The sequence below is a fragment of the Hypanus sabinus genome, assembly GCF_030144855.1.
Source record: "Hypanus sabinus isolate sHypSab1 chromosome X2 unlocalized genomic scaffold, sHypSab1.hap1 SUPER_X2_unloc_4, whole genome shotgun sequence".
In the NCBI taxonomy this organism is placed as follows: Eukaryota; Metazoa; Chordata; class Chondrichthyes; order Myliobatiformes; family Dasyatidae; genus Hypanus; species Hypanus sabinus.
Window position 1 is genome coordinate 1,420,977 of NW_026779004.1, and position 26,098 is coordinate 1,447,074.

Below are 26,098 nucleotides of genomic sequence, written 5' to 3' on the forward strand. Positions count from 1 at the left end.
ACACAAACATGCCGACCGTTACTTGGACAGTCTATACAAAAAAAAACTCAGAAAAATTATACGTCCCCCTTACTCCTAATTTAATCAAAAGTCCTTTCTTCCATATCATTTCCCTTTTCAGTCTCGAAATACTGCTATTACAACATCTTTATTTAACTGTGCTTTCCGAATATCATCTTCCAAAATCCACTCTAATAAAACACTTTATCACCACTCTTTCCAAAATATAACTCAAGCGCTTGATTACTATACATTCCATAAGTTTACATAAATGAGACTTTCACGATATAGGCCCTTAACTAGAAGGGGATCTGCCAGGTTTTCAGGCACTACTATTTCCATTTTCCATGAGGAAAGTAGATGCACAATTCAAATATTTAATATTTTACAAATGCGAATTATATACAATTACAATTTCAAATATCACTCTTTCCTGGAGACACCTGCCCTGCATTATTAATAGACTTCTTAAATTCATACAAAGAAATCTCTCCATCAGTGATACTATCATTGCTGCAACTGACTTCCAGCACATCAGGGTATTCACTGAAAAAATTATCCCTATATTGTTTAATTTCTTCACTTAAATTATCCTGATTATGAATCTCATCAAATGACCCAGCCAGTAACACAACCTTCCCTGTTTCAGTACCAATCATTTTGCCCTCAATAATCAACACTGGAATTTTATGATCCCCACAAATCCCCCCATTTTCTAAATCATATCCCAAACAATTCCAAGTTTGATATCCCTTCCAATATTATCTCCATATAACCTCCAGTAAATCACCTCCTTCCTCACCACGGCCTTTGCCCTTTTATTGTTAATAATGTAACTCGGAGACTGATGCACCATCAGATAAAAACTCACATTTCCCCCAGTTTACTTCCTGTCCCGTTATAAATCCAAATCCAAACTCAGAAAGACAGGAAGGCTGACTGACGTTCACATAGACTACTCACTCTCTGAGATCCCATTTGAGCGACAGGCACTACAGCCAATGACAGCAGGGGTCAGTGTTACGTCTGAGCTACGATAGGCTGGAGGAAATCGCCACATGACCAGCCCCTCCTCTTCCGCTCCGTCGCCATGGCGGAGATCAGCGAGTCGCTTCTGTCGGTGTCGCCGGCCTCGGCGCCCACAAGGACGGGTGTGATTCCCCTTCGCGCCTCGGTGGGTCTGTTTCGGTGACGACTGTGGTGGCTGACGAATCATGCTTTGACAGGGAGCGAGCGAGGATCAATGACTACAACTCCCAGAAGGCCCCACTGATGACGTTGTGGTGTTGTTTCGGGGTAAGGTATCAAAGCAAAATGGAGGAAAATGTAATGCATTACGTTTTCTGTACTGTGTCGTGCCTTCAATAAACAATTAAACTAAAAGAGAGATTCCAGCGAGAAATAGAGAGAACACAGAACAATACAGCACAGTACAGGCCCTTCGGCCCACAATGTTGTGCCGACCCTCAAACCCTGCCTCCCTAAACTTAAATTCCTCCATATACCTGTCTAGTAGACTCTTAAACTTCACTCGTGTATCTGCCTCCACCACTGACTCGAGCAGTGCATTCCACGCACCAACCACTCTCTGAGTATAAAATCTTCCTCTAATATCCCCCTTGAACTTCCCTCCCCTTACCTTAAAGCCATGTCCTCTTGTATTGAGCAGTGGTGCCCTGGGGAAGTGGCGCTGGCTGTCCACTCTATCTATTCCCCTTCGTATCAACTATACCTCTGTCATTTGTCCTCTCATCCTCCTTCTCTCCAGAGAGTAAAGCCCTAGCTCCCTTAATCTCTGATCATAATCCATACTCTCTAAACCAAGCAGCATTCTGGTAAGTCTCCTCTGTACCCTTTCCAGTGCTTCCACATCCTTCTTATAGTGAGATGACCAGAACTGGACAGAGTACTCCCTGTGGCCCAACCAGAGTTTTATAGAGTTGCATCATTACATCGCAACTCTTAAACTCTATCCCTCGAGTTATGAAAGCTAACACCGCATAAGCTTTCGTAACTACTTTGTCTGCCTGTGAGGCAACTTTCAGGGATCTGTGTACATGTAGCCCCAGATCCCTCTGCTCCGCTGCACTGCGAAGTATCCTGCCATTTACTTTGTACTCTGCCTTGGAGTTTGTCCTTCCAAAGTGTACCACCTCACACTTCTCTGGGTTGAACTCCATCTGCCAATTCTCAGCCCACTCCTGCATCCTATCAATGTCTCTCTGCAATCTTTGACAATCCTCTTCATTATCCACAACACCACCAATCTTTGTGTCTTCTGCAAACTTGCCAATCCATTCTTCTACCCCCACATCCAGGTCGTTAATAAAAATCACAAAAAGTAGGGGTCCCAGAACTGACCCTTGTGGGATACCACTAGTCACAACCCTCCAATCCAAATGTACTCCCTCCACCAGAACTCTCTGCTTTCTGCAGGCAAGCCAATTCTGAATCCACCTGGTCAAACATCACTGGTTCCCATGCCTTCTGACTTTATGAATAAGCCTACCGTGTGTAACTTAATCAAATGCATTACTAAAATCCATGTAGATCACATCCACTGCACTACCCTCATCTATATGCCTGGTCACCTCTTAAAAGAACTCCATCAGGCTTTTTAGACACGATCTGCCCTTCAGAAAGCCATGCTGACTGTCACTGATCAGACCATGATTCTTTAAATGCCAATAAATCCTATCCTATCTTTCTGAATCTTTTCCAACAGCTTTCCCACCACAGATGTAAGGCTCAATGGTCTATAATTATCGGGACTATCCCTACTACCCTTTTTGAACAAGGGGACAACATTCGCCTCCCTCCAATACTCCGGTACAATTCCCGTGGACAATGAGGACATAATGATCTTCGCCAGAGGCTCAGCAATCTATTTTCTTGCCTCAGATGCAGAACTGGGAAGCGCAGATGGAGTTCAACACAGATGAAGAGGTTCATTTCTGCAGGTCAAATTTGAACAAAGAATATAATATTAATGGTAAGGCTCTTGGCAGTGTGGACGGTCAGAGAGATCTTGGGGTCCATGTCCATACGACACTCAAAGCTGCTGTGGAGGTTGGCAGTGTTGTTAGGAAGGGGTCTGGTGTGATGGGCTTCATCAACCGTGGGATTGAGTTCAAGAGCTGTGAGGTGATGTTGAAGCTATATTTCTCCTAACCTGTACTTCAGTAATTGTACCCCAACACGGCAGGGCTGTGGGCTTAGTTGGACCCCACTTGGGAGTCCTGTGTTCAGTTCTGGTGGCCTCACTAAAGGAAGGATGTGGATACTATAGAGAGTGTGGAGTAGATTTACAAGGATGTTGCTCTTGGATTGGAGAGCACGCCTTATGAGAATAGATTGAGTGAACTTGGCCTTTCCTTCTTGGAGCGACGGAGGATGAGAGGTGACCTGATAGAGGTGTATAAGATGGTGAGAGGCTTTGACCATGTGGATAGCCAGAGGCATTTTCCAAGGCTTGAAGTGCCTAACACGTGGGGACGTAGTTTTAGCTGCTTAGAAGTCGGTACTGAGGGAATGTCAGGGGTAAGTTTCTTACACACAGAGTGCTGGGTGCGTGGAATGCACTGCCGGCAGCGATGGTGGAGGTGGATACAACAGGATATTTTAATAGACTCTTAGATAGCGTCATGGAGGTTAGAAACACAGAGGGCTATATGATCGGGAAATCCTAGGCAGTCTCTAGAGTAGGTTACATGGTCGGTACAACATTGTAGGCTGAAGAGCCTGTAATGTGCTGTAGATTTCTGTGTTCTGTGTCAAAGACAGGCAGAGGGATTAGTTTAAATGGACAGGAGGACAGCATGAAAAGGTTGGGCCGAAAGGCCTGTGTTAGTGCCGTAAGTGACGGGTTCTGTCCCAACCATCGACTCTAATCCCCTCAACAGATGCTGCCTGACATGATAACGTTCTTGAAAAGTTGCATTCAGTTCCGCTTAGCATTCCGTACAAAGGATGTTTTGTGCTGGAAGAGTGCAGAGGAGATTCAACATGATTGAGGGGGCTTCTGTTCATAAGTCCATAAGGCACAGGAACAGAGTTAGGCCATTCAGCCCATTGAGTCAGCCACCTTTCCATCATGGCTGATCCCAGATCGCACTCAATTCCAGATATCTGACCTCCCGCCATATCCTTTGATTCCCTGACTGATCAGGAAACGATCAACTTCCACCTTGAATATACCCACACACTCGTCCTCCACCGCAGTCTGTGGCAGAGCATTCCACAGATCCAATACTCTTGGCTAATTAAAAAAATAAGCTGCTTACCTCTGTTTGAAAAAGTGGCCCCTCAACTTTGTGGCTGTGCCCCATCACAGGAAATACCTTCTCCACATCCACCTTATCCAGTCCTTTCAACATTCGGTAGGTTTCAATGAGATGCCCCCGCATTTTTCTGAGTTCCAGTGAGCACAGGGTCAAAGCTGCCAAGTGCTCCTCATATTTTAACCCCTTCATTCCCGAAATAATCCTTCTGAACCTCCTCTGGACTCTCTCCAATGACAACACATTCTGTCTGAGATGTGGGGCCCAACACTGTTGACAATACTCCAAGTGTGGCCTGACTAGAGTCTTATAAAGCCTCAGCATTATCTCGTTGCTGTTATATTCATGGGGCGAGATTGGACTGTGTTGATCTGCAGGGGGATCTTGGAATCCGAGATCATAACTCCCAGATAGTGGTTCCATTGTCAGGCAGTTATGTTGCAGTTGTATAAATCTCTAGTTTATCCACATCTGGATAATTGCATTTGAAGACAGGAATAATGCGGAGGTTTTGGATGGTGAGTGGAAGAGGCTTAACAGGATGCTGCCTGAATAAAGAGACACCGGACAATCTCGGGGAATTTTCTCCGGAGTGGCAGAGGCTGAGGGAGGTCTGACAGACGTTTACAGGAATGTGAGAGACACAGACAGAGTGGACAGCCGGGATTTTTTCTCTAAGGAGGAAATGTCAAAGGCCAGTGGGCATGCACTTCAGGAGAAAGGGGGAACACATACTCATTGGACCTTTTTGCACTATTGAAGTATTTTGCGATTTAGTGTAATTTTGTCTTTTCTCTGCATAGCTGCTGTTGGAAAAAAAAACAATTAGAAAAGACAATGATGTTAAAAACTTGACTCAGAATGTTTAAAGAAGATTTGCGGTTCAAGTTTTGTTTTTCATTCCCAGAGTGGTGGGTGTCTGGAGTGAATATCGGGTGGTGGTGGAGGCGAAAGAGGCTATTAGATACCACCTGGATGTGAGGCGATTGGAGGGATGTGTTCCTTGTGTAGGCAGAAGGGATTGGTTTAGTAAGGCATGAAGTGACCAGTTCAATTGGTTCAGAACAACACAGTGAGCAGAAGGGCCTGTTCAAGGACAAGTACAGCAAGCAGAGCAGGTAAACTGGATAAAGTGATCCCACTCAGAGAACAGACTGTGACGTCAGTGGATATATGCCGGCATCACAGTTCTCTCACCAAAGATACTTCACTGCTGGATAAAATGAAGTTTGTGAAGTTTATAACCAATGTGGTGAATTGTACTGATCAGGCATCTCATCCTACTGAGGAAATTGAAATTATTGTGAAAGCTGCAGAAAGGTATCTTGGTGTAACTGGTGTTTTGTGGTAAGCTGTAAATGATGCTCTGATTTGTGGGGGTTTCTGCATCCCAGTCTACTTGTGAAGATATGTAATGGGATTGAAATATTGAAGTGAAATGCAAGAAGCCTGATTTTACATGGCCAACACTTTCAGCAGTTTATTTCTGATTGGTCAGATTCTTCCGATGTTATATCTGTTCAGGAAACCTGCACATTTTAAGTTTTATTCCTGTGCAGGATTATATTGTTATTTGGCTTGACAGGTCAGTTGGTAGAGGGGTGGTGTTGTCAGTTTTATAAGGAAAGGGGCAGTGTATAGTGTTGTGAATGGGAATAAAATGCATCATGAACTTGTCGAAAATCTTGATTCAACAGGTATGTGTGTAATTTTCTTTTGAAAAATATTAGCTTTCTGAATCGTATTTGGAGGTTTGGCCATCCACTTTTCTCATGGAAAATGGTTGTAGTAGTTCCCATTCTAAAACCTGGATCTCCCCGTCTGATCCTCCTTGTAGGCCAATATCATTAAAGTCTCATTAATGTAAACTTGTAGAATGTATGGTAATCGAATGTTTGAATTATATTTTCGATAGAAGAGGTAACTTCTTGTTTTATCAATGGGGAATTTGGAACGGTAGAATAAGACCGTAAGAAAAAGGAGCAGAAGTCAGTCATTCAGCCCATCGAGTCTGCTCTGCCATTTTATCATGAGCTGATCCATTCTCCCATTTAGTCCCACTCCCCCACCTTCTCACCATAACCGTTGATACCCTGGCTACTCAGATAACTAGCAATCTCTGCCTTAAATAACATTGGAATCAGTTTGGGTTTGGAAGATCATAATAGGAAAGTACAGTTAAATAAAGATGTTGTAATAGCAATATTTTTGATATTGAAAAGGCAAATGATATTTATTGAAGGATGGACTTTTGATTAATTTTTGGAAATGCAAATGAGAGGGCTATTGTACAATTTTTTCTGATTGTTTCTATTTGTACGTCTTGTAAAGGTCTGGATGGGCAAGTATGACATTGAATTCATGTTTATATTTGGAAGATGGTATTAGTAAAGCCAGTTAAATATAGATGTTGTAACAGCAGTATTTTTACTATTCAAAAGGCAGATGGTATTTCTGTAAGGAAAGAATTTTTATGAAATTGTGGAAATGGGGATGGAGGGGCTATTATCTAACTTTGAGTTGTTTTAATTGAACGTTTTGTGTCAGGTATGGGTGGGAAAGTTATATTCAGGTTGTTATGAGATAGAGACTGGGATCCCACAGGCAGTATTTATTATTTTATATTGTTATGAATCCCGTAACTGGAGAACTTACCAGCAAAGATAGAGAGGTCCGTTGAAGTCTGATGTCACTATTTTCAAACGTTTTACTCGTAAAGGGACACAAAAGTAGGGTTAATACATACATTTAGATAGTGCACATTGTCAACATTCAATCTAAAGCGCGGGTATAGTAATCATCATCATTAAGAAGTGAGCTCTGCTGGTGTCTAGGGGTTAATAGATTGTCCGTTGGAAATATAAAAGTCAGTCTGAAAGTCTGCAGGCCGCAGCCCTTTGAAAATCGCTGGGTTTTGCGTGGGGCGACCGAGAGAGAGAGATTGGGTGGGGGAGAAGAGAAAGAACTTGCCGAATCTTGATGAATCTTCGGTGAAATCGGGGAAGCGTTGGTTCCCTCTCCCCGATGTTAGTTAAAAGCGGTTTCCTGTGATTCCAGCCACAAATTCCAATCCCGGAATCTAACGCACGTGGCTTCCTTCAGAATGGCATCCCGCTACTGCGGGATCGCTCTCTCGTGTCTTCTGGGTGCGTCTAAGGGGCTGTCCCCCTGAGACTCTCCTTTATACTTCCTCACGGGGTCGCAGGTGTCAATCAGGTTGAGATGATGCAATCTCTCTCTCAACCAGCCCACCTTGCCCAAGGGCTTTTCACGTGGTCTCCATGAGACAATAGTTGCTGGCATCTTATTCTGTATCCCTGGTGGGACGTGCAATTTTTCACGTTCCTCTCTCTCTCACTTCCTGGGTCTACTGACCCCCCCCCTCCTCAAAGGGTGCTCTTGCGATTCTCACAAATGAGGGGGCTGGGATCATAACAATATTATAATTAATAATATTTTTCTCTGAGACAGGTTTTTCATTGTGTAAATCTCTATGTGCAGATGATGGAGGTTTATGGATTAGAGGTAGAAATTTCACTTTTACTGTATATAGGATGCTTTAGCAATTAGTAAGGTCGAACAGTCGGCGACTAGATGGGATTTAAGCTTTCAGTAGCAAAAACACAAGTTATGTGCTTTACAAACAGGATTAATGGACCTGCACTTGATTGGAAATGATATGGTCAAACTCCTTAAAAGGTGTCAATGGTGAGATTTCCAGGCATGTGGACAGATAATAAGCTGACATTGAAGCACCGGATCAGAAAATAATTGATAAATGTAAAGAAACATTAAATACTCTTCGTTATCCCTGTGAGTATTCTTGGGTGTGACATGAAAATATTTGATGATCAATCTCGTTTGTTTAATTGGATCTGTTCTTGATTATGTTTGTGGTTTATAGATCACCTTCCTCTTCAACTTTATGATGTTTGGGTGTGATACATTTTGTGCTTTAAGATTGTGTTGTAGTTAAGTCAGGTCGTCCCCTGTTTCGGCTTTACTGGTTGAAATGGGACAATTGCCCTTCCAGGGACAGAGGTGGAAGTTGACGTAAACAAATTGGATTGAACATCCTGTGCTAAAGGGTGGTGGGGAACATCACAAGAAGAATGCTTTTAGTTCTGGGTGGCTGGGTTCTTATCACGCTGGGAATATGAGTGTATTGGATGATACAATATGTCCCACTGTAGCTTTCTCAGTAACCCCACTTTGTTGTTTTTTCCAATGACTGTAGTAAACTTTAGGTTACACAATTGGATTCCGTTCTGCCTGAGAGTCTGTTGGTTCACGAGTATATTAATGAAAGTTATTATCATACGGTCAGCATTTTTACAGATGGGTTAAAACGTAATTTAACTGGGAATGTTAGTGTGTCTGTTCTCATTTTTTGTGTGTGCCTGAGTTGCAGGCAATGATAAAGAAATCACTTACCAGCCATTTGTGGGTATATGAAGCAGAATTCTTTGCTTTGATTTTAGGGTTACAGTGTGTGGAGGAAATTGGTCCTTGCAAACTTGTAATTTGTTCAGATTCTCTTTCGGTTTTGATGAGCCTTAAAACAGGACATTCTAGTAGTAGGTCAGATTGACTGTTGGAAACTCATCAAGCATTATTTCATATACAAAGTTCGGTTCATATGTCTGCACCTTATGGGCCCTGCACATCGCACTGTTGAGGGAAATGATGGAGTTGACTGTTTAGCAACAAAACCTGTTAGAAGTTCAACTGTGGATATAGACATTCCACTTCGCAAATCAGAAGCTAAGGGGATGGTAGGGTTAAGAATTCAGGACTTATGGCAAGATCTGAAGGAAAATTGCCATAAGGACTGATGCCTTTACAGAATACATAAATAAGTTGAGTTTATGGAAGAAGGGCTTAAAACGGGAAGGGAAGGAATGATATTGACACGACTTAGAATTGCCAACACTGTGCTTAATTATGCCTTGTATTTAATTAGAAAACTTCATTCTGTGTCACAGGACCATAGAACCATAGAACACTACAGCGCAGAACAGGCCCTTCAGCCCTTCATGTTGTGCCGACCCATATAATCCTTTAAAAAAGTACTAAACCCACACTACCCCATAACCCTCTAATTTTCTTTCAGCCATGTGCCTCTCCAAGAGGTTCTTAAATACCCCTAATGTTTTAGCCTCCACCACCAACCCTGGCAAGTCATTCTAGGCACTCACAACCCTCTGTGTAAAATAAAACTTACCCCTAATGTCTCCCCTAAACTTCCATCCCTTAATTTTGTACCTATGTCCTCTGGTGTTTGTTATTGGTGCCCTGGGGAACAGGTACTGACTATCCACCCTATCTATGCCTCTCATAATCTTCTAGACCTCTATCAAGTCCCCTCTCATTCTTCTACGCTCCAAAGAAAAAGGTCCCAGCTCTGCTAACCTTGCTTCATATGACTGTTGTGTACATTTTGTCATTATGAAACTTTTAAACACATACTATTTCAGTGTGAAGCAGATATGGGTGAAAAAAATCAAATGCAGTCTTCAGTACAATCTTTGAGGGGTTGATAGTTTTCAGATAAAAACTTTATTAAGTTATAGGACTGACGTTAAATTAATTCACAGTATTGAACATGCAGAGGAATATAATACTGGAATCGTCCCAATTGTATTGGGACGTTACTCTGGGGATGACGACTTAACAGAGTTGGCTGACGGATGTGGGAACAGCAGGAGAGACATGTCCCACCGAAGAAGTTCTCCAATGGCGGGGATAGGAATCCGTCGCTGACAAGTGAAGTTAACGACTGTGTTAAGCCTAAGGAAATGGCATATAAGGTAGCAAAGGTGAGTGGGATGTTGGGTTATTGGGATGCTCTTAAAATCCAACAAAAGGCAATGAAAAAAGCCATAAGAATGGTCAAGACAAAATATGAGGGCAAACCGGCCAATAATATAAATCAGGATACTAAAAGTTTAGTTTTCATTTACATGAAGAGTGAAAGGGAGATGAGAGTTGATACTGGACCACTGGAAAATGATGCTGGTGAAGTAGTAATGGGGGACAAAGAAATGGCAGATGAACTTAATGAACAATCTTCACTGTCTTTTCCAGTCAGCACCACCCCCACTTGTCCCATTTAACCTGTTTCAGTTCGTGTGGACTGTAGCACCCGGGAGAGCTCAGGACCCGATTCTATTCTGTTGTTGGATGCGGTGAACGAGTTAAAATTAATGGATCGATAATTCTCATCTCATGATTATTTCACTCTCTGCATATTTACATTTACAGTGATCTTACTCCTGACGCCAGTCCCAGGACCCAACCCATTTACAGACCCGGAGCGGAACCGGAGCAGATCCTCAGCCACTGGTTTCCATCCCCAGTCGCAAAGTAAGGATAAAGTTTCCCCGTGAATTTATTCCCAGTGAAGGTGTGGAGATGGGACTTGGTCTCCGCGTTGTAAAATGAAACTGTCCCGGACTCGTAACTGAGATAAACCCCCACCCTCCCGGGGATGGGACCGGCAGCGAGACGGGACTCGGGGGAGGGGCGACCGAACACGTCACAATCCCGATGTAACACATCATAATACCGCCCGATGACCCAGAATCCGGTGTCCGGACTCAGACTGACCCGTCTCTTCCTCTCCACAGACTCTGCGGCGACTCCCAGACCCCAGCCCCGATTCCCCGTCACCTCCACCTCCCAGTAATGTCTCCCCTATGTGAATCCCTCCGATCTCAGCATACAAGCCCAATTTGTGAATCTCTTCCTGGTGTCAGGGAGATCTCTCCGGGTCCGGGTACATCTCACACTTTTCCGATCCTCAGACACCTCGATCCATGGATTCGCCGTTTCCACATCCAGGGTGACAGAGACTGGGAGGGGAAGCAGAGAATCAGAGAGTCCCCAGGCATTGTGGGGAGACTCAGGCAGCACTGCCCCAGAGATTGGGGGAACACTCGGGCAAAGCGTCCCCAGGACCAGTGGAAAGCCCGAGGGCCTTCGGCGCAGTCAGGTTGCCGACAGGCAACCTTTCCCAGGGAAGCGTGTGGGCAACTAATATCTCTCCAATATCTTTCCGCTGGACGGAGAGCAGAGATTTACCGATCAAACAGACACAAAATGCTGTAGGAACCGAGCGGGTCAGGTAGCATGTGTGGAGAGAGATGGACAATCAACGTTTCAGATCGACATCTTCTCTGAAGAACAAAGATGAATAGGGGAGAGAGACAGCAGAAACGAGTGCGGTAAAGGGGTGGATTAAGATGGGAAGGGGTGAGTGAATGGATTTAAACAAGAGGTCACAGAGGCTCTTCTAAACTTTTAGTATCCTGATTTATATTATTGGCCAGTTTGCCCTCATATTTCGTCTTGACCATTCTTATGGCTTTTTTCGTTGCCTTTTGTTGGATTTTAAGAGCATCCCAATAATCCAACATCCCACTCACCTTCGCTACCTTCTATGCCATTTCCTTAGGTTTAACACAATTAATACATGCCTTTTCCAGCTCAAACTGTGAATTAATTTAAAGTCAATCCCATAATTTATTAAAGTTTTTACTGAAAACTGGAACATTATGATCCCCACAAATCCCCCCTCCATTTTCAAAATCATATCCCAAACATCTCCAAGTTTAATATCCCTTCCAATATTATCTCCATATAACCTCCAGTAAATCACCTCCTTCCTCACCACGGCCTTTGCCCTTTTATTGTTAATAATGTAACTCGGAGACTGATGCACCATCAGATAAAAACTCACATTTCTCCCAATTTGTTTCCTGTCCCTTTATAAATCCAAATCCAAACTCATAAAGACAGGAAGGCTGACTGACATTCACATAAACTAATCACCCTCTGAGTTCCCATTTGAGCGACAGGCACTGCAGCCAATTACAGCAGGCGTCAGTGTTAGGTCTGAGCTACGATAGGCTGGAGGAAATCGGCCCATGCTCAGCCCATCCTCTTCCACTCCATCGCCATGGCGGAGATCAGCGAGTCGCTTCTGTCGGTGTCGCCGGCCTCGGCGCCCACAAGGACGGGTGTGATTCTCCTTCGCGCCTCGGTGGGTCTGTTTCGGTGCCGTCTGTGGTGGCTGACGAAACATGCTTTGACAGGGAGCGAGCGAGGACATTGACTGCAACTCCCAGAAGGCCCCACTGATGACGTTGTGGTGTTGTTTCGGGGTAAGGTATCAAAGCAAAATGGAGGAAAATGTAATGCATTACGTTTTCTGTACTTTGTCGTGCCTTCAATAAAAAATTAAATGACAAGAGAGATTCCAGCGAGAAATAGATAGAACATAGAACAATACAGCACAGTACATGCCCTTCGGCCCACAATGAGGCCTTAAACTCTGCCTCCCTAAGCTTAAATTCCTCCATATACCTGTCTAGTAGACTCTTAAACTTCACTCGTGTATCTGCCTCCACCACTGACTCGGGCAGTTCATTCCACGCACCAACCACTCTCTGAGTATAAAATCTTCCTCTAATATCCCCCTCGAACCCCTCCCCTTACCTTAAAGCCATGTCCTCTTGTATTGAGCAGTGGTGCCCTGGGGAAGAGGGCTGGATGTCCCCTCTATCTATTCCCCTTAATATCTTGTATACCTCTATCATGTGTCCTCTCATCCTCCTTCTTTCCCGAGAGTAAAGCCCGAGCTCCCTTCATATCTGATCATAATGCATACTGTCAAAACCAGACAGAATTCTGGTAAATCTCCTCTGTACCCTTTCCAATGCTTCCACATCCTTCTTATAGTGAGGTGACCAGAACTGGACAGAGTACTCCGAGTATGGCCTAACCAAAGTTTTATAGAGCTGCATCATTACATCACGATTCTTAAACTCTATCCCTCGACTTAGGAAAGCTAACACCCCATAAGCTTTCTTAACTACTCTGTCTACCTGTGAGGCATCTTTCAGGGATCTGTGGACATGTAGCCCCAGATCCCTCTGCTCCTCCACACTTCAAAGTATCCTACCATTTACTTTGTACTCTGCCTTGAAATTTGTCCTTCCAAAGTGTACCACCTCACACTTCTCCAGGTTGAACTCTATCTGCCACTTCTCAGCCCTCTCCTGCATTCCATCAATGTCTCTCTGCAACCTTTGACATTCCTTAGCACTGTCCACAACACCACCAAACTTTGTGTCTTCTGCAAACTTGCCAACCCATCCTTCTACCCCCACATCCAGGTCGTTAATAAAAATCACGAAAAATAGGGATCCCAGAATTGATCCTGGTGGGACACCACTAGTCACAATCCGAATGTACACCGTCCAGCACAACTCTCTGCTTTCTGCAGGCAAGCCAATTCTGAATGCACCTGGTCAAACATCCCTGGATCCCATGCCTTCTGACTTCTGTATAAGCCTGCCGTGTGGAACCTTATCAAATGCATTACTAAAATCCATATAGATTATATCCACTGCACGACCCTCATCTATATGCCAGGTCACCTCCTAAAAGAACTCTATCAGGCTTGTTAGACACAATCTGCCCTTCAGAAAGCCATGCTGACTGTCACTGATCAGACCATGATTCTTTAAATGCCAATAGATCCTATCTTTGTGAATCTTTTCCAACAGCTTTCCCACCACAGATGTAAGGCTCAATGGTCTATAATTATCCGGACTATCCCTAATACCCTTTTTGTACAAGGGGACAACATTTGCCTCCCTCCGGTACCATTCTCGTGGACACTGAGGACATAATGATCCTAGCCAGAGGCTCAGCAATCTATTTCCTCGCTTCGGATGCAGAACTGGGAAGTGGCAGATGGAGTTCAACACAGCTGAAGAAGTTCATTTCTGCAGGTCAAATTCGAACACAGAATATAATATTAATGATAAGACTCTTGGCAGTGTGGAGGGTCAGAGAGATCTTGGGGTCCGTATCCATACGACACTCAAAGCTGCTGTGGAGGTTGGCAGTGTTGTTAGGAAGGCGTCTGGTGTGATGGCCTTCATCAACCGTGGGATTGAGTTCAAGAGCTGTGAGGTGATGTTGAAGCGATATTTCTCCTAACCTGTGCATAAGTAATTGTACCCCAACACGGCAGGGCTGTGGGCTTAGTTGGACCCCACTTGGGAGTCCTGTGTTCAGTTCTGGTGGCCTCACTACAGGAAGGATGTGGATACTATAGAGAGTGTAGAGTAGATTTACAAGGATGTTGCTCTTGGATTGGAGAGCAGCCTTATGAGAATAGATTGAGTGAACTTGGCCTTTCCTTCTTGTAGTGACGGAGGATGAGAGGTGACCTGATTTAGGTGTATAAGATGATGAGAGGCTTTGACCATGTGGATAACCAGAGGCATTTTCCCAGAGACTCTTACATAGGTTCATGGAGCTTAGAAACATAGAGGGTTATACGATCAGGAAATCCGAGGCAGTCTCTAGAGTAGGTTACAACATTGTGGGCTGAAGAGCCTGTAATGTGCTGTAGATTTCTGTGTTCTGTGTCAAAGACAGGCAGAGGGATTAGTTTAAATGGACATGAGGACAGCATGGAAAGGTTGGGCCGAATGGCCTGTGTTAGTGCCGTAAGGGATCGGTTCTGTCCCAGCCATCGACTCTATTCCCCTCAACAGATGCTGCCTGGCTTGACAACGTACTTGAAAAGTTACATTCAGTTCCGCTTAGCATTCTGCACAAAGGATGTTTTGTGCTGGAAGAGTGCAGAGGAGATTCATCATGATTGAGGGGGCTTCTGTTCATAAGTCCATAAGGCATAGGAACAGAATTAGGCCATTCAGCCCATTGAGTCAGCCACCTTTCCATCATGGCTGATCCCAGATCGCACTCAATTCCAGATATCTGACCTCCCGCCGTATCCTTTGATGCCCTGACCGATCAGGAAACGATCAACTTCCGCCTTGAATATACCCACACACTCGGCCTCCGCCGCAGTCTGTGGCAGAGAATTCCACAGATCCAATACACCTTGGCTAATAAAAAAAATAAGCTGCTTACCTCTGTTTGAAAAGGTGGCTCCTCAACTTTGTGGCTGTGCCCCACCACAGGAAATACATTCTCCACATCCACCTTACCCAGTCCTTTCAACATTCGGTAGGTTTCAATGAGATTGGACTGTGTTGATCTACTGGGGGATCTTGGAATCCGAGTTCATAACTCCCAGATAGTGGTTCCATTGTCAGGCAGTTATGTTGCAGTTGTATAAATCTCTAGTTTAATTCCATCTGGAGAATTGCATTCGAAGAGAGGAATAATGCGGAGGTTTTGGATGGTGAGTGGAAGAGGCTTAACAGGATGCTGCCTGAATAAAGAGACACCGGACAATCTCGGGGAATTTTCTCCGGAGTGGCAGAGGCTGAGGGAGATCTGACAGACGTTTACAGGAATGTGAGAGACACAGACAGTGGAGAGCCGGGATTTTTTCTCTAAGGAGGAAATGTCCAATGCCAGAGGGCATGCACTTCAGGAGAAAGGGGGAACACATCCTCATTGGACCTTTTTGCACTATTGAAGTATTTTGTGATTTAGTGCATTTTGTATCTTTTCTCTGCATAGCTGCTGTTGAAAAAAAGAACACAATTAGAAAAGACAATGATTTTAAAAACCTGACTCAGGATGTTTGAAGGAGATTTGTGTTTCAAGTTTCATTTTTCATTCCCAACGTGGTGGGTGTCTGGAGTGAATGTCAGGGGTGGTGGAGACAGATGTGAAAGAGGCTATTAGATACCACGTGAATGTGAGGAGAATGGAGGGATGTGTTCCTTGTTTAGGCAGAATGGATTGGTTTAGTAAGGCATTAAGTGACCAGGTCAATTGGTTCAGAACAACACAGTGAGCAGAAGGGCCTGTTCAAGGACAAGTACAGCAAGCAGAGCAGGTAAACTGGATAAAGTGATCCCACTCAGAGAACAGACTGTGACGTCAGTGGATATATGTCGTCATCACAATTCTCTCATGAAAGACACCTCACTGCTTGATAAAATGAAGTTTGTGATGTTTATGACTAATGTGGTGAATTGTACTGCTAAGGCATCTCACCCTACTGAGGAAATTAAAATTGTTGTGAAAGCTGCAGAAAGGTATCTTGGTGTAACTGGTGCTTTGTGGGAAGCTGTAAATGATGCTCTGATTTGTGGGGGTTTCTGCATCCCAGTCTACTTGTGAAGATATGTAATGGGATTGAAATATTGAAGTGAAATGCAAGAAGCCTAATTTTACATGGTCAACACTTTAAGCAGTTTATTTCTGATTTGTCAGATTCTTCCGATTATATCTGTTCAGGAAACATGCACATTTTAATTTTTATTCCTGTGCAGGATTATTTTGTCGTTTGGCTTGACAGGTTAGTTTGTTTTTAGTTTTCGTTGCCTGGGTTCTTACCATGCTTGAAATATGTGCTTGTTGGGTTATGCAAAACATCCCACTGTCGTGTTCTTGGTAACCCCACCTTGTTTCTGTCAATGCCTTTATTTGATTATAGAATACACGATTTAATGAAGTCTGAGAATTTGTTGGTTCAGTGTACATTAAGGAAATTATTGCCAAAGTTTAACCATTTTCCAGAGGATCAAAATATAATTTCACTGGGATTGTTGATGTTGCTGTCTTATGCGTGAATTATTGGTAACGATAAAGAAACGATCTACAAGCTATTTATCAGGATTTACAACAGAATCGCTTGTCATCAATTTGTGCTTACAGTGGGTGAGGAATTTTTTCCATGCAAAGTTGTAATTTGTTCAGATTCCCTTTCGGTTTTCAAGAGTCTTAAAACAGGTCATTCTCGCAGTAGGTCAGATTTACTGCTGGAAACTCATCAAACATTGTTTCATATTCAAAGGACTGGATTTGCGGTGTGCATTGATTTCGGGTGCATGAAGACACGGTGAGCAGTCGGGTCCTGAGGAGTCGGTAGAAGAGAGGGATCTGGGAACACAGATACATAATGACTTGGAAGTGGCGTCACAGGTAGATAGAGTCGAAATGAGAGCTTTTGGCACATTGGACTTCATAAATCAAAGTACTGACTACAGGAGATGAGATGTTATGTTGAAGTTGTATAAGACGTTGGTCAGGCCTAATCTGGAGTATTGTGTGTAGTTTTTGTTACCGGCCTGAAGGAAAATTATCAACAAAATACAAAGAGTGCAGAGAAATTTACAATACGTTTGCTGGGACTTGAGGACTTGAGCTTTAGTAAAAGGTAAGGACTTTATTGCCTTTAGTTTTGGAAAATGAAGGGGGATTTTGCAGATTTATATAACGTTATGAGTGTTGTTCACAGGGTAAATGGAGGCAGGATTTTTCCTCTGAGGTTGGGTGAGATGGGAACTGGAAGTTGCAGTTTAAGGGTGAAAGGTGAAATATTTAAGAGGAACCTGAGTGGGATCTCCTTAACTCAGAGGGTGGTGAGGATGAGGAACAGCTGCCAGTAGAAGTTATGGATTTCATTGTAGAAAAGTTTGGATCAGGGGTATTGAGTGCGATGGTCCAGCTGCGGTTATGGGACTCGGCAAAATAATAATTCGGTACGGACTAAGTGGGAAAAAGTGTTTGTTTGTTTGTAAAAGTGCTCTCTGACTCCATTTAAAGTGTCGATGAAGGGGAATTGGTGGGGGCTGTTGTCGGGAAGCAAACGATGTGCTTTCAGGATTTCCTGCTGGGGACAGAAGTAAATTGATACTGGACATCCATGGTCAAAGTGTGGCAATCAGAGCCAGGGATTGTAAAGTTGTAAAATATCTTTTTCCTCCTCTTTGGCTCAAACTCTCCCCACTTTCCTACCCCCATTTTCACCCCTTCCCACTTTTGCCACCTCTGCTTCCCCATTTCCTCACTGTCTCTTTCTCTCCATCTCTTGTCTCCCACTCCCTCATTCTCTCTTCCTCCTCCCACCTCACCTATTTCCCTCTCTTCCACACACACTCTCTCTCTCCTCTCTTCATCTGTTCCCTTCCCCACTGACACACCCTTGTTCTCAGCACATTCCTCCTTACCCTACCCACTCAGTCACTCACTCCCCTTCTTCTCCCCTTATAATCTCTTTCACCCTTTCTACCGAGCGCTTCCCCTACCTCTCACCCTCACCCCAATTCCTCCTTTACTGCAGCTCGTTTTCCCGAGCACCCACCCGTCCCCACGTCCCCCACCCCGCACTGTGATGGCGATTGACTCGCACAGTGAATTGTCTGATGTTGTGCAATTCTTCGTTGTTTGGACAGTGACAATGTTTTCTCAGAAGACGAAGGGGTGTGGTTTCCGGGGGAGGCCAGTTTGTTCCCTTTTTGTGTGCTACAGAAGAGGCGGGGGAGGGGAGTGTGGAGGAGAGAGAGAGAGAGAGAGAGAGAGAGAGAGAGAGAGAGAGAGAGAGAGAGACTAAATATATATAGCCTCAATCTCTTTCTCCCTGTCCTCCTCTCTTCATCCATTCTCAGCCACACTGCCCCACTGTTTCCTCCACACATTCCTCCGTAATCTTCCCCCTTTTCTGTCGCCTGTATCCTCACCACCCCACCCCCGTCCCCGTCCCCATATCCCCCACCCTGCACTGTGATGACGGTTGACTTACACAGTGAATTATAGATGTTGTGTAATTCTTCGTTGTTCGGAAAGCAGCAATGTTCTCTCAGAAGACGAAGGGGTGTGGTTTCCGGGAGAGGCCAGTTTGTTCCCTTTTTGTGTGCTACAGAAGAGGCGGGGGAGGGGAGAGTGGAGGAGAGAGAGAGAGAGACTAAATATATATAGCCTCAATCTCTTTCTCCCTGTCCTCCTCTCTTCATCCATTCTCAGCCACACTGCCCCACTGTTTCCTCCACACATTCCTCCGTAATCTTCCCCCTTTTCTGTTACCCGTTTCCCCGCCACACACCCATCCGCACATCCCCCAACCCGCACTGTGATGACGGTTGACTCGCACAGTGAATTATAGATGTTGTGTAATTCTTCGTTGTTCGGAAAGCAGCAATGTTCTCTCAGAAGACGAAGGGCTGTGGTTTCCGGGAGAGGCCAGTTTGTTCCCTTTTTGTGTGCTACAGAAGAGGCGGGGGAGGGGAGTGTGGAGGAGAGAGGGAGAGACTAAATATATATAGCCTCAATCTCTTTCTCCCTGTCCCCCTCTCTTCATCCATTCTCATCCACACTGCCCCACTCTTTCCTCCACATATTCCTCCGTAATCTTCCCCCTTTTCTGTCGCCTGTATCCTCACCACCCCACCCCCGTCCCCGTCCCCATATCCCCCACCCTGCACTGTGATGACGGTTGACTTACACAGTGAATTATAGATGTTGTGTAATTCTTCGTTGTTCGGAAAGCAGCAATGTTCTCTCAGAAGACGAAGGGGTGTGGTTTCCGGGAGAGGCCAGTTTGTTCCCTTTTTGTGTGCTACAGAAGAGGCGGGGGAGGGGAGAGTGGAGGAGAGAGAGAGAGAGACTAAATATATATAGCCTCAATCTCTTTCTCCCTGTCCTCCTCTCTTCATCCATTCTCAGCCACACTGCCCCACTGTTTCCTCCACACATTCCTCCGTAATCTTCCCCCTTTTCTGTTACCCGTTTCCCCGCCACACACCCATCCGCACATCCCCCAACCCGCACTGTGATGACGGTTGACTCGCACAGTGAATTATAGATGTTGTGTAATTCTTCGTTGTTCGGAAAGCAGCAATGTTCTCTCAGAAGACGAAGGGCTGTGGTTTCCGGGAGAGGCCAGTTTGTTCCCTTTTTGTGTGCTACAGAAGAGGCGGGGGAGGGGAGTGTGGAGGAGAGAGGGAGAGACTAAATATATATAGCCTCAATCTCTTTCTCCCTGTCCCCCTCTCTTCATCCATTCTCATCCACACTGCCCCACTCTTTCCTCCACATATTCCTCCGTAATCTTCCCCCTTTTCTGTCGCCTGTTTCCTCACCACCCCCCCCCCCCCCCCGTCCCCACATCCCCCACCCCGCACTGTGATGATGGTTGACTTACACAGTGAATTATAGATGTTGTGTAATTCTTCATTGTTTGGAAAGCAGCAATGTTCTCTCAGAAGGCGAAGGGGTGTGGTTTCCGGGAGTGGCCAGTTTGTTCCCTTTTTATGTGCTACAAAATAGGCGGGGGGGGGGGGGGAGGGAATGAGGAGTAGACGGGATAGCCGTGTGTTCTCAGTAGCTACGCCGTCACGACAAAGACGAGCGCCGTCTGCGAACTGGTCTCTGACACAAACACACACAGACGCACAAAGAGACGGACAGGCACATACACGGACACATATGAACACACAGAGATTCAGACATACAGAAATACTTTAAAAATGAATGCAGTATGCATTTTCAACGTTTTAAGATGGAGGCAGCTATTTTGTGAACTGTTTGAAATGATTCTTGCTCTGGGATAATCTGGTGTGCTTGTGGGGATGTCAGCGGGTTTGGGGGTTCACATGGACATGGGTCTGCACGTTGATTTGCAAATGTACGAAGGTTTCAGGGCATGTTGGTGAATATGGATTTTGGAGTGTCGGTGAATTCGGGGGTGCACACTGCTCTGGGCATTTGAGGGTGTACGGGGATTTGGGAGTATTTAGGGCTGTGCACAGATTTGGGAGTCTCAGCGGATTTGGGGTTGCACACGGATTTGGGGAATCCTTCGATTTAGGGGTGTAATGAATCTTAAGGCCTTATCATTTATAGAAACTTCAAGAACAAATGCACTTTGAAATTTCAACTTTGTTCTTGCCATTAGGTTTGAGGTGGAGGCAGCTGTTTTGAGAAGTGTTTGAAATCATTCTTGCTCTATGATCATCTAATGTGCATGTGGGAAGTCAGCGATTTTCGGGTGCGCACAGATATGTGTATGTGCGTGGATTTCGGGGTGCCGGCAGGTTTGGGATCAGCATGGATTTGTCGATGCACACTGATTGGGGGGGGGACCCTGAGTTGGGGTTTGCGGAAGTGCACAGATGTGGCAGTGCAGACAGATTTGCAGATATGGGAATCCCGTTGGATTTTGATGTGTTTTGAATCTCGAGGTTGTTTCATTGGCATATTGTTTAATAATAAATGCAACCTTAACTTCGACCTCTGTTCTTGCCATTTTTTTTAAGTTGGAGGCAGATATTTTGAGAACCGGTTGAAATGAATGCTCTGGGTGCATCTAATGTGCATGTGGGAGAGTCTGTTAATTTGGAGCTGTGACGAGTCTCAAAGCAGATTTATAGTGGCAGCATATTCAATTGATCAGACACCTTTGTTGGGACAGACCACATATGGTCTAAATATTAACTCATTAATGTAATCACAATCTCTCACCGTGGGCATTGCGCCGGTCAGACGTTATCAGGTGATGAGCCGGTGAAATATCCGGTCACCTCGGGGCTTCAGTTCATTAATAAAGCCGCGTCCTGAGCACACGGCAGAGGCGGCCACAGTGTCTCCGCTCCAGGCTCCAGCTCCTCACATTCACCGCCTCATCTCCCAGGTGTTTCCAAGGTGAGGACATGTTCGGCACAGCAACCTCCTGTTTTGTGCCGGAGGTTTCTATGTTTATTCCCGGGCGGATTGTCCCACCGACCGGCAGTTGCGGGAGGATACGAGTGTGTGTGTGTGGGACGCGGCAGAGCACCAGCCTGGAAACTCGGTACCTCATTGGATCTGTCAAATGGCAGTCACAGAATTACTCGTGAATACCGCTCGACCATTGGCCTGCAAATATGCTCATCAATTCCCGTTCCCGCCCACCGAACGCGCAGCCCGACGTTCCCAAAATGTGGCAGAGATCAAGTCGACACGTACAAACAAGATGGAGGAACTCAGCAAGTCGGGAAGCAACATTTCAGTGCGAGACCCTTCGTCAGGACCACTTTGATGACGACGGTCTAGCCGGATGCTGGTTGGCTAATCCATTGTCAATCACCAGTCTCCGCCTTCTCTTTGAATAATTGGCTGACGTGGAGAACGAGTGCGGGGTTTGTATAAACAACGGCGGACACTCCAATTTAAAGCTGCATTCCGGACACGAACTGGACTGGAGTGTGGTGTAGAGAATTGGGACAGAAAACCCTCACTGCTTCCTTTTTCAAATGAAACCTAAGTTACCCCCCGAAAAGTCCTATAGATTGTACGTAACAAAACACGATAGAGTGAGTTAAATTAAAATTATTGACATTTTTAAAATGAAATCTACATACCCAGAATGATGCTTCCCAACACGAACAAAGGCATACAGTAATTAAGCATAGTGTGTCAAATTCTAAGGCGTGTCAATGTAATTCCTTACCTTCTTGTGTCATCCACAAACTTCCATAAACAAGTATGTATTCTGTAAAGGTGTCTCCATTGATGCCCTTTATCCCACCAATCTTGATTTAATTATTAATCCAACAACCCCTCAATTTCTGATGTGCTATTTGGAATTTTAACAGCTTTTGTTACTGATCCGCAGTGTGCAGGGACCCATAAGAAGTGGAAATATAAACCAATACTCTGCGTATGAAATAATGTTTGAGTAGATTTCAACAGTAAATCTGTCCTACTGCAAGAACTACCTGTTTTAAGACTCATCAAAACCGAACAGGCATCTGAACAAATGGCAACTTTACATGAACAAAAGCCTAAAATGATGGAAACAAATTCTACTATGTATACTGATAAATGGTTGGTAAATTGTTTCTTTATCGTTACTTGTAATTCATGAACAAAAAACGGCCACACCATCATCCCGGTTAAGTTATCTTTTGATTCTTCTGCAGCAATGTTTAACATATGATAATAATTTTCCACAATATACTGACGAACTAAGATTGTCAAGCAGAACCTTATCCTGAGCCCTCATTAAGTTGTGTATCCTAAAATAAACTAAAAGCTTGAGAAAAAGTATGTGGGGTTACCAAGAACGCGACAGTGGGACACATTGCATAATCCAACAAATCCATATTCCCAGCGTGATTAGAACACAGTCCCTGGACAACAAGCTGTGTGAACTGATAGCCAGAATCTCTCACCTGCGGGAAACAAAATAAAGTAACGTTTTGTGCTTTGTGGATCCCTGGTTGACGGAGGAGACACTGGACCACGCCATCGAACCCTCTGGGTTCTCCCTGTTCCCTGCGGACATCGAGAATGTTGTTCTCCAGAAATCGGTCAATCTTGTTTCTTTATCGTTACCTGTAATCTGGGCACAAAAACAGCCACACCAACAGTCCAGTTAAATTATATTTTGATCCTTCTGTAAAATGGTTAACATATCACAATAAATTTCCTTAATATACCAATGAACTAACAGATTCTCAGGCATAACAAAATCCTGAGACTTTATTAAATCGTGTGCCCCAAAATCAATAAAGGCATTAAAAAAAACAAGTTGGGGTTACCGGGAATGCCACAGTGGAACATATTGCATAATTCAACGAACCCACATTCCCAGTGTAAGAAGAACCCAAGCACCCAAAACTATAACACTCTTCTTGTGATGTTCCCAACAGCCCTCCGACACACCTCTAACAGGATGATCATTTCTTTGCTCCTTCAAATTAATCCAGTACATTAACATTAAAGTCAATCTCCGCAAAATCAATCAGTAAACCGGAAACAGGAGACGGCCTTACTGCACCACAACAGAATCTTAAAGCCTGTGCTTGTATCACAGCCAAACATTTGAAAGTTGGAGATGAAGCTGATCCATGAGCCACAGAATCAAGACATGATATAATGAAACAGATGTAAATGGTCAGCAGAGATTTTCATGTCGCTCCCGAAGAATATCCACAGAGACACCGAGAATATTTATTGCTCTTTCATATTTATCAATTAGTTTATGATACGGTGCTTCCATGTCAGCTCATTGTGCATCCACCTGCCACTTCTCACCACTGACACGTCTTCTATTAATCCTGTTTATAAATCACTCGACTTTATTTTTTTGCCACTGAGAGCTTGTCCATCGATTAGCCAACTAATTAATTGCTAATGGCATCCTATATACAGTTAAATTGACATTTCTAACTCCAATCCTTAAAACTCCATCATCTAAGTAGTGATTTCCCCACCCCTGTACCTATCTTAGAGAAAATAGTATTAATTATAATAAGAAATAATAAATACTGTCTTGTGGGATCCCAATCTCTATCTCAGAAACCCGTGTATAACTTGCCCACCGGCACCTGCACAAGGCGTCTAAATAAAAAAAAAAGCTCATAAAACTTCACAGTCTTTAACTATGATCAAAAGGCCTGTGTAACAGCTAAGAAACCGGCGTATAAGTAATGAAACAGGGATTTCAGCTCATCATTATATCCCAGTTATTTGCCTTCTCCAATTCAGCGTTTGGTCTATTGCCTTCTCTGCCTTGGTGATTCAAATGCTCAAAGAGATGGTCTTTAAATACCTGCCTGCAACATGTCCTCCGTCATTATGTTCCTGATGGTAACCTTCTGAGGCAATTATTCCTCAGATCCCCTCTAAACCTCACACTCTTCTTCTTAAAACTCTCCTTGTTATTCAGGCCTCTGTCTGGAATCACAGAATACCAATGAACAGCAAGTGTGGTTCCTTCCAGATGGTCCATGCCCACTTGAGTTCACGCCATTTGCCTGCGTTTAGCCCATAACCCTGTGATCAGGTACTATCCATTAGCCTGTAAAGATATCCTTTAAACCCTCTAGCTGCACTGAACCATACCACTTTCTATAGTCGCTCCTTCCACATCCCCATCATTGTCTGTGGATAAAATGTCCCCTTTTAGTCTTTCTTCTCTTACGTAAAATCTATCCCCTTGAGTTTTACAACCGTCCCCTGGTGCTTGAAAAGGCGGTCTCCATTTATATTATCGATGCACCTCATGATCCTTGTCTTCTTTAAGATCACCTCTCAACGTTGGATGCTCCAGGAGAACATTGTTCCCACCAATGCGGTCTCTCCTTGTACCTCAGCCCATCCCATACATTCTGATGAATCTCCAGAGCAATTAAACATCTTCGGTAGTGTGATACCAGAAGTATACACTTTTCAAGCTTTTCAAACAATTAATGTTTCAGTAAGTCCTTCCAAGAGTTCTGTTCAGTACTTTCCAGATATCGACAGGTATCCCACTGGATGTCTTCATTCTATTTACCTGTCTCGACACCTTTAGGTACCGCTGTACCTCTGCGTCAATGCTACGCCTTCTGTAAGATATTCAGAAGGCGCAGGGTAGCTATGTCCCGAAGAAGAAGTATTTTAAAGGGAGGATGAGGCAAAACAAAAGAAGGGGCATAGAATATAGCAACTATTTGTAGAAAGCTCGAGGAATGGAAAGCTTTTATAACTCGACAGTATCGACGTTCAGAAGTTCAAAGTACACTTATTATCAATGTATATATACTGCATACAACCTTGAGACTCGTCTCCATACAGGCAGCCACAAAACAAAGAAATCACATAGAACTTATTAAAGAAAGAAGACCGTCAAACACCCGATGTGCAGAAAAAAGAAACAGATCTTGTAGACAACAAAAGTCAGCACATAACATATTGAACTGAAGTTCTCGATAGTGAGTTAAAAGCCACCGAACCAGGCATCACTGTAGCCGATTCAGGAGCCCGTTTATTGCAGACCAGCGCAGAGACAAGTAAACCCCGCAGTGCTGTGATCTGAACTTACCTGTCCTGTCCTCCAGCCCCCACACCCTGACATTTTCAGTCTGCCCTCGTACTTCAACCTCCTGAATCCCAGGTCATTCCACGCCTCTGGTTCTGGCCCTGCCGCGTCATGACGCTCTCCCCCATCTCAATGCGGAATGCAAAGAAAACAGAGCAGTGAGAACAGAGACGATGATATAATATCAGGGTAATCTAGGCAGTAACATGAAAGAGGAAACCAGAAATCCCTTTTTTCAGATATTCCTCAC

The 26,098-nt window shown here is 44.3% G+C and overlaps 2 long non-coding RNA genes across 3 annotated transcripts; one reads left to right on the forward strand and one right to left on the reverse strand.

Annotated features, from left to right (window-relative positions):
- Positions 1–1,091: 1,091 nt before the first annotated feature.
- Positions 1,092–15,229, forward strand: LOC132385889 (uncharacterized). Of its 2 annotated transcripts, XR_009509330.1 has the most exons (4): positions 1,115–1,296; positions 2,726–2,992; positions 10,545–12,445; positions 13,853–15,229. It is a non-coding gene; the product is annotated as an uncharacterized LOC132385889 (long non-coding RNA). The 2 variants fall into 2 exon arrangements; XR_009509329.1 differs by lacking the exon at positions 13,853–15,229 and having other exon boundaries at positions 1,092–1,296; positions 10,545–12,532.
- Positions 12,372–25,931, reverse strand: LOC132385890 (uncharacterized). The gene is made up of 5 exons (XR_009509331.1): positions 25,852–25,931; positions 23,216–23,385; positions 21,525–21,866; positions 15,237–17,165; positions 12,372–12,508 (listed from the first exon to the last, which is right to left on the reverse strand). It is a non-coding gene; the product is annotated as an uncharacterized LOC132385890 (long non-coding RNA).
- Positions 25,932–26,098: the final 167 nt, after the last annotated feature.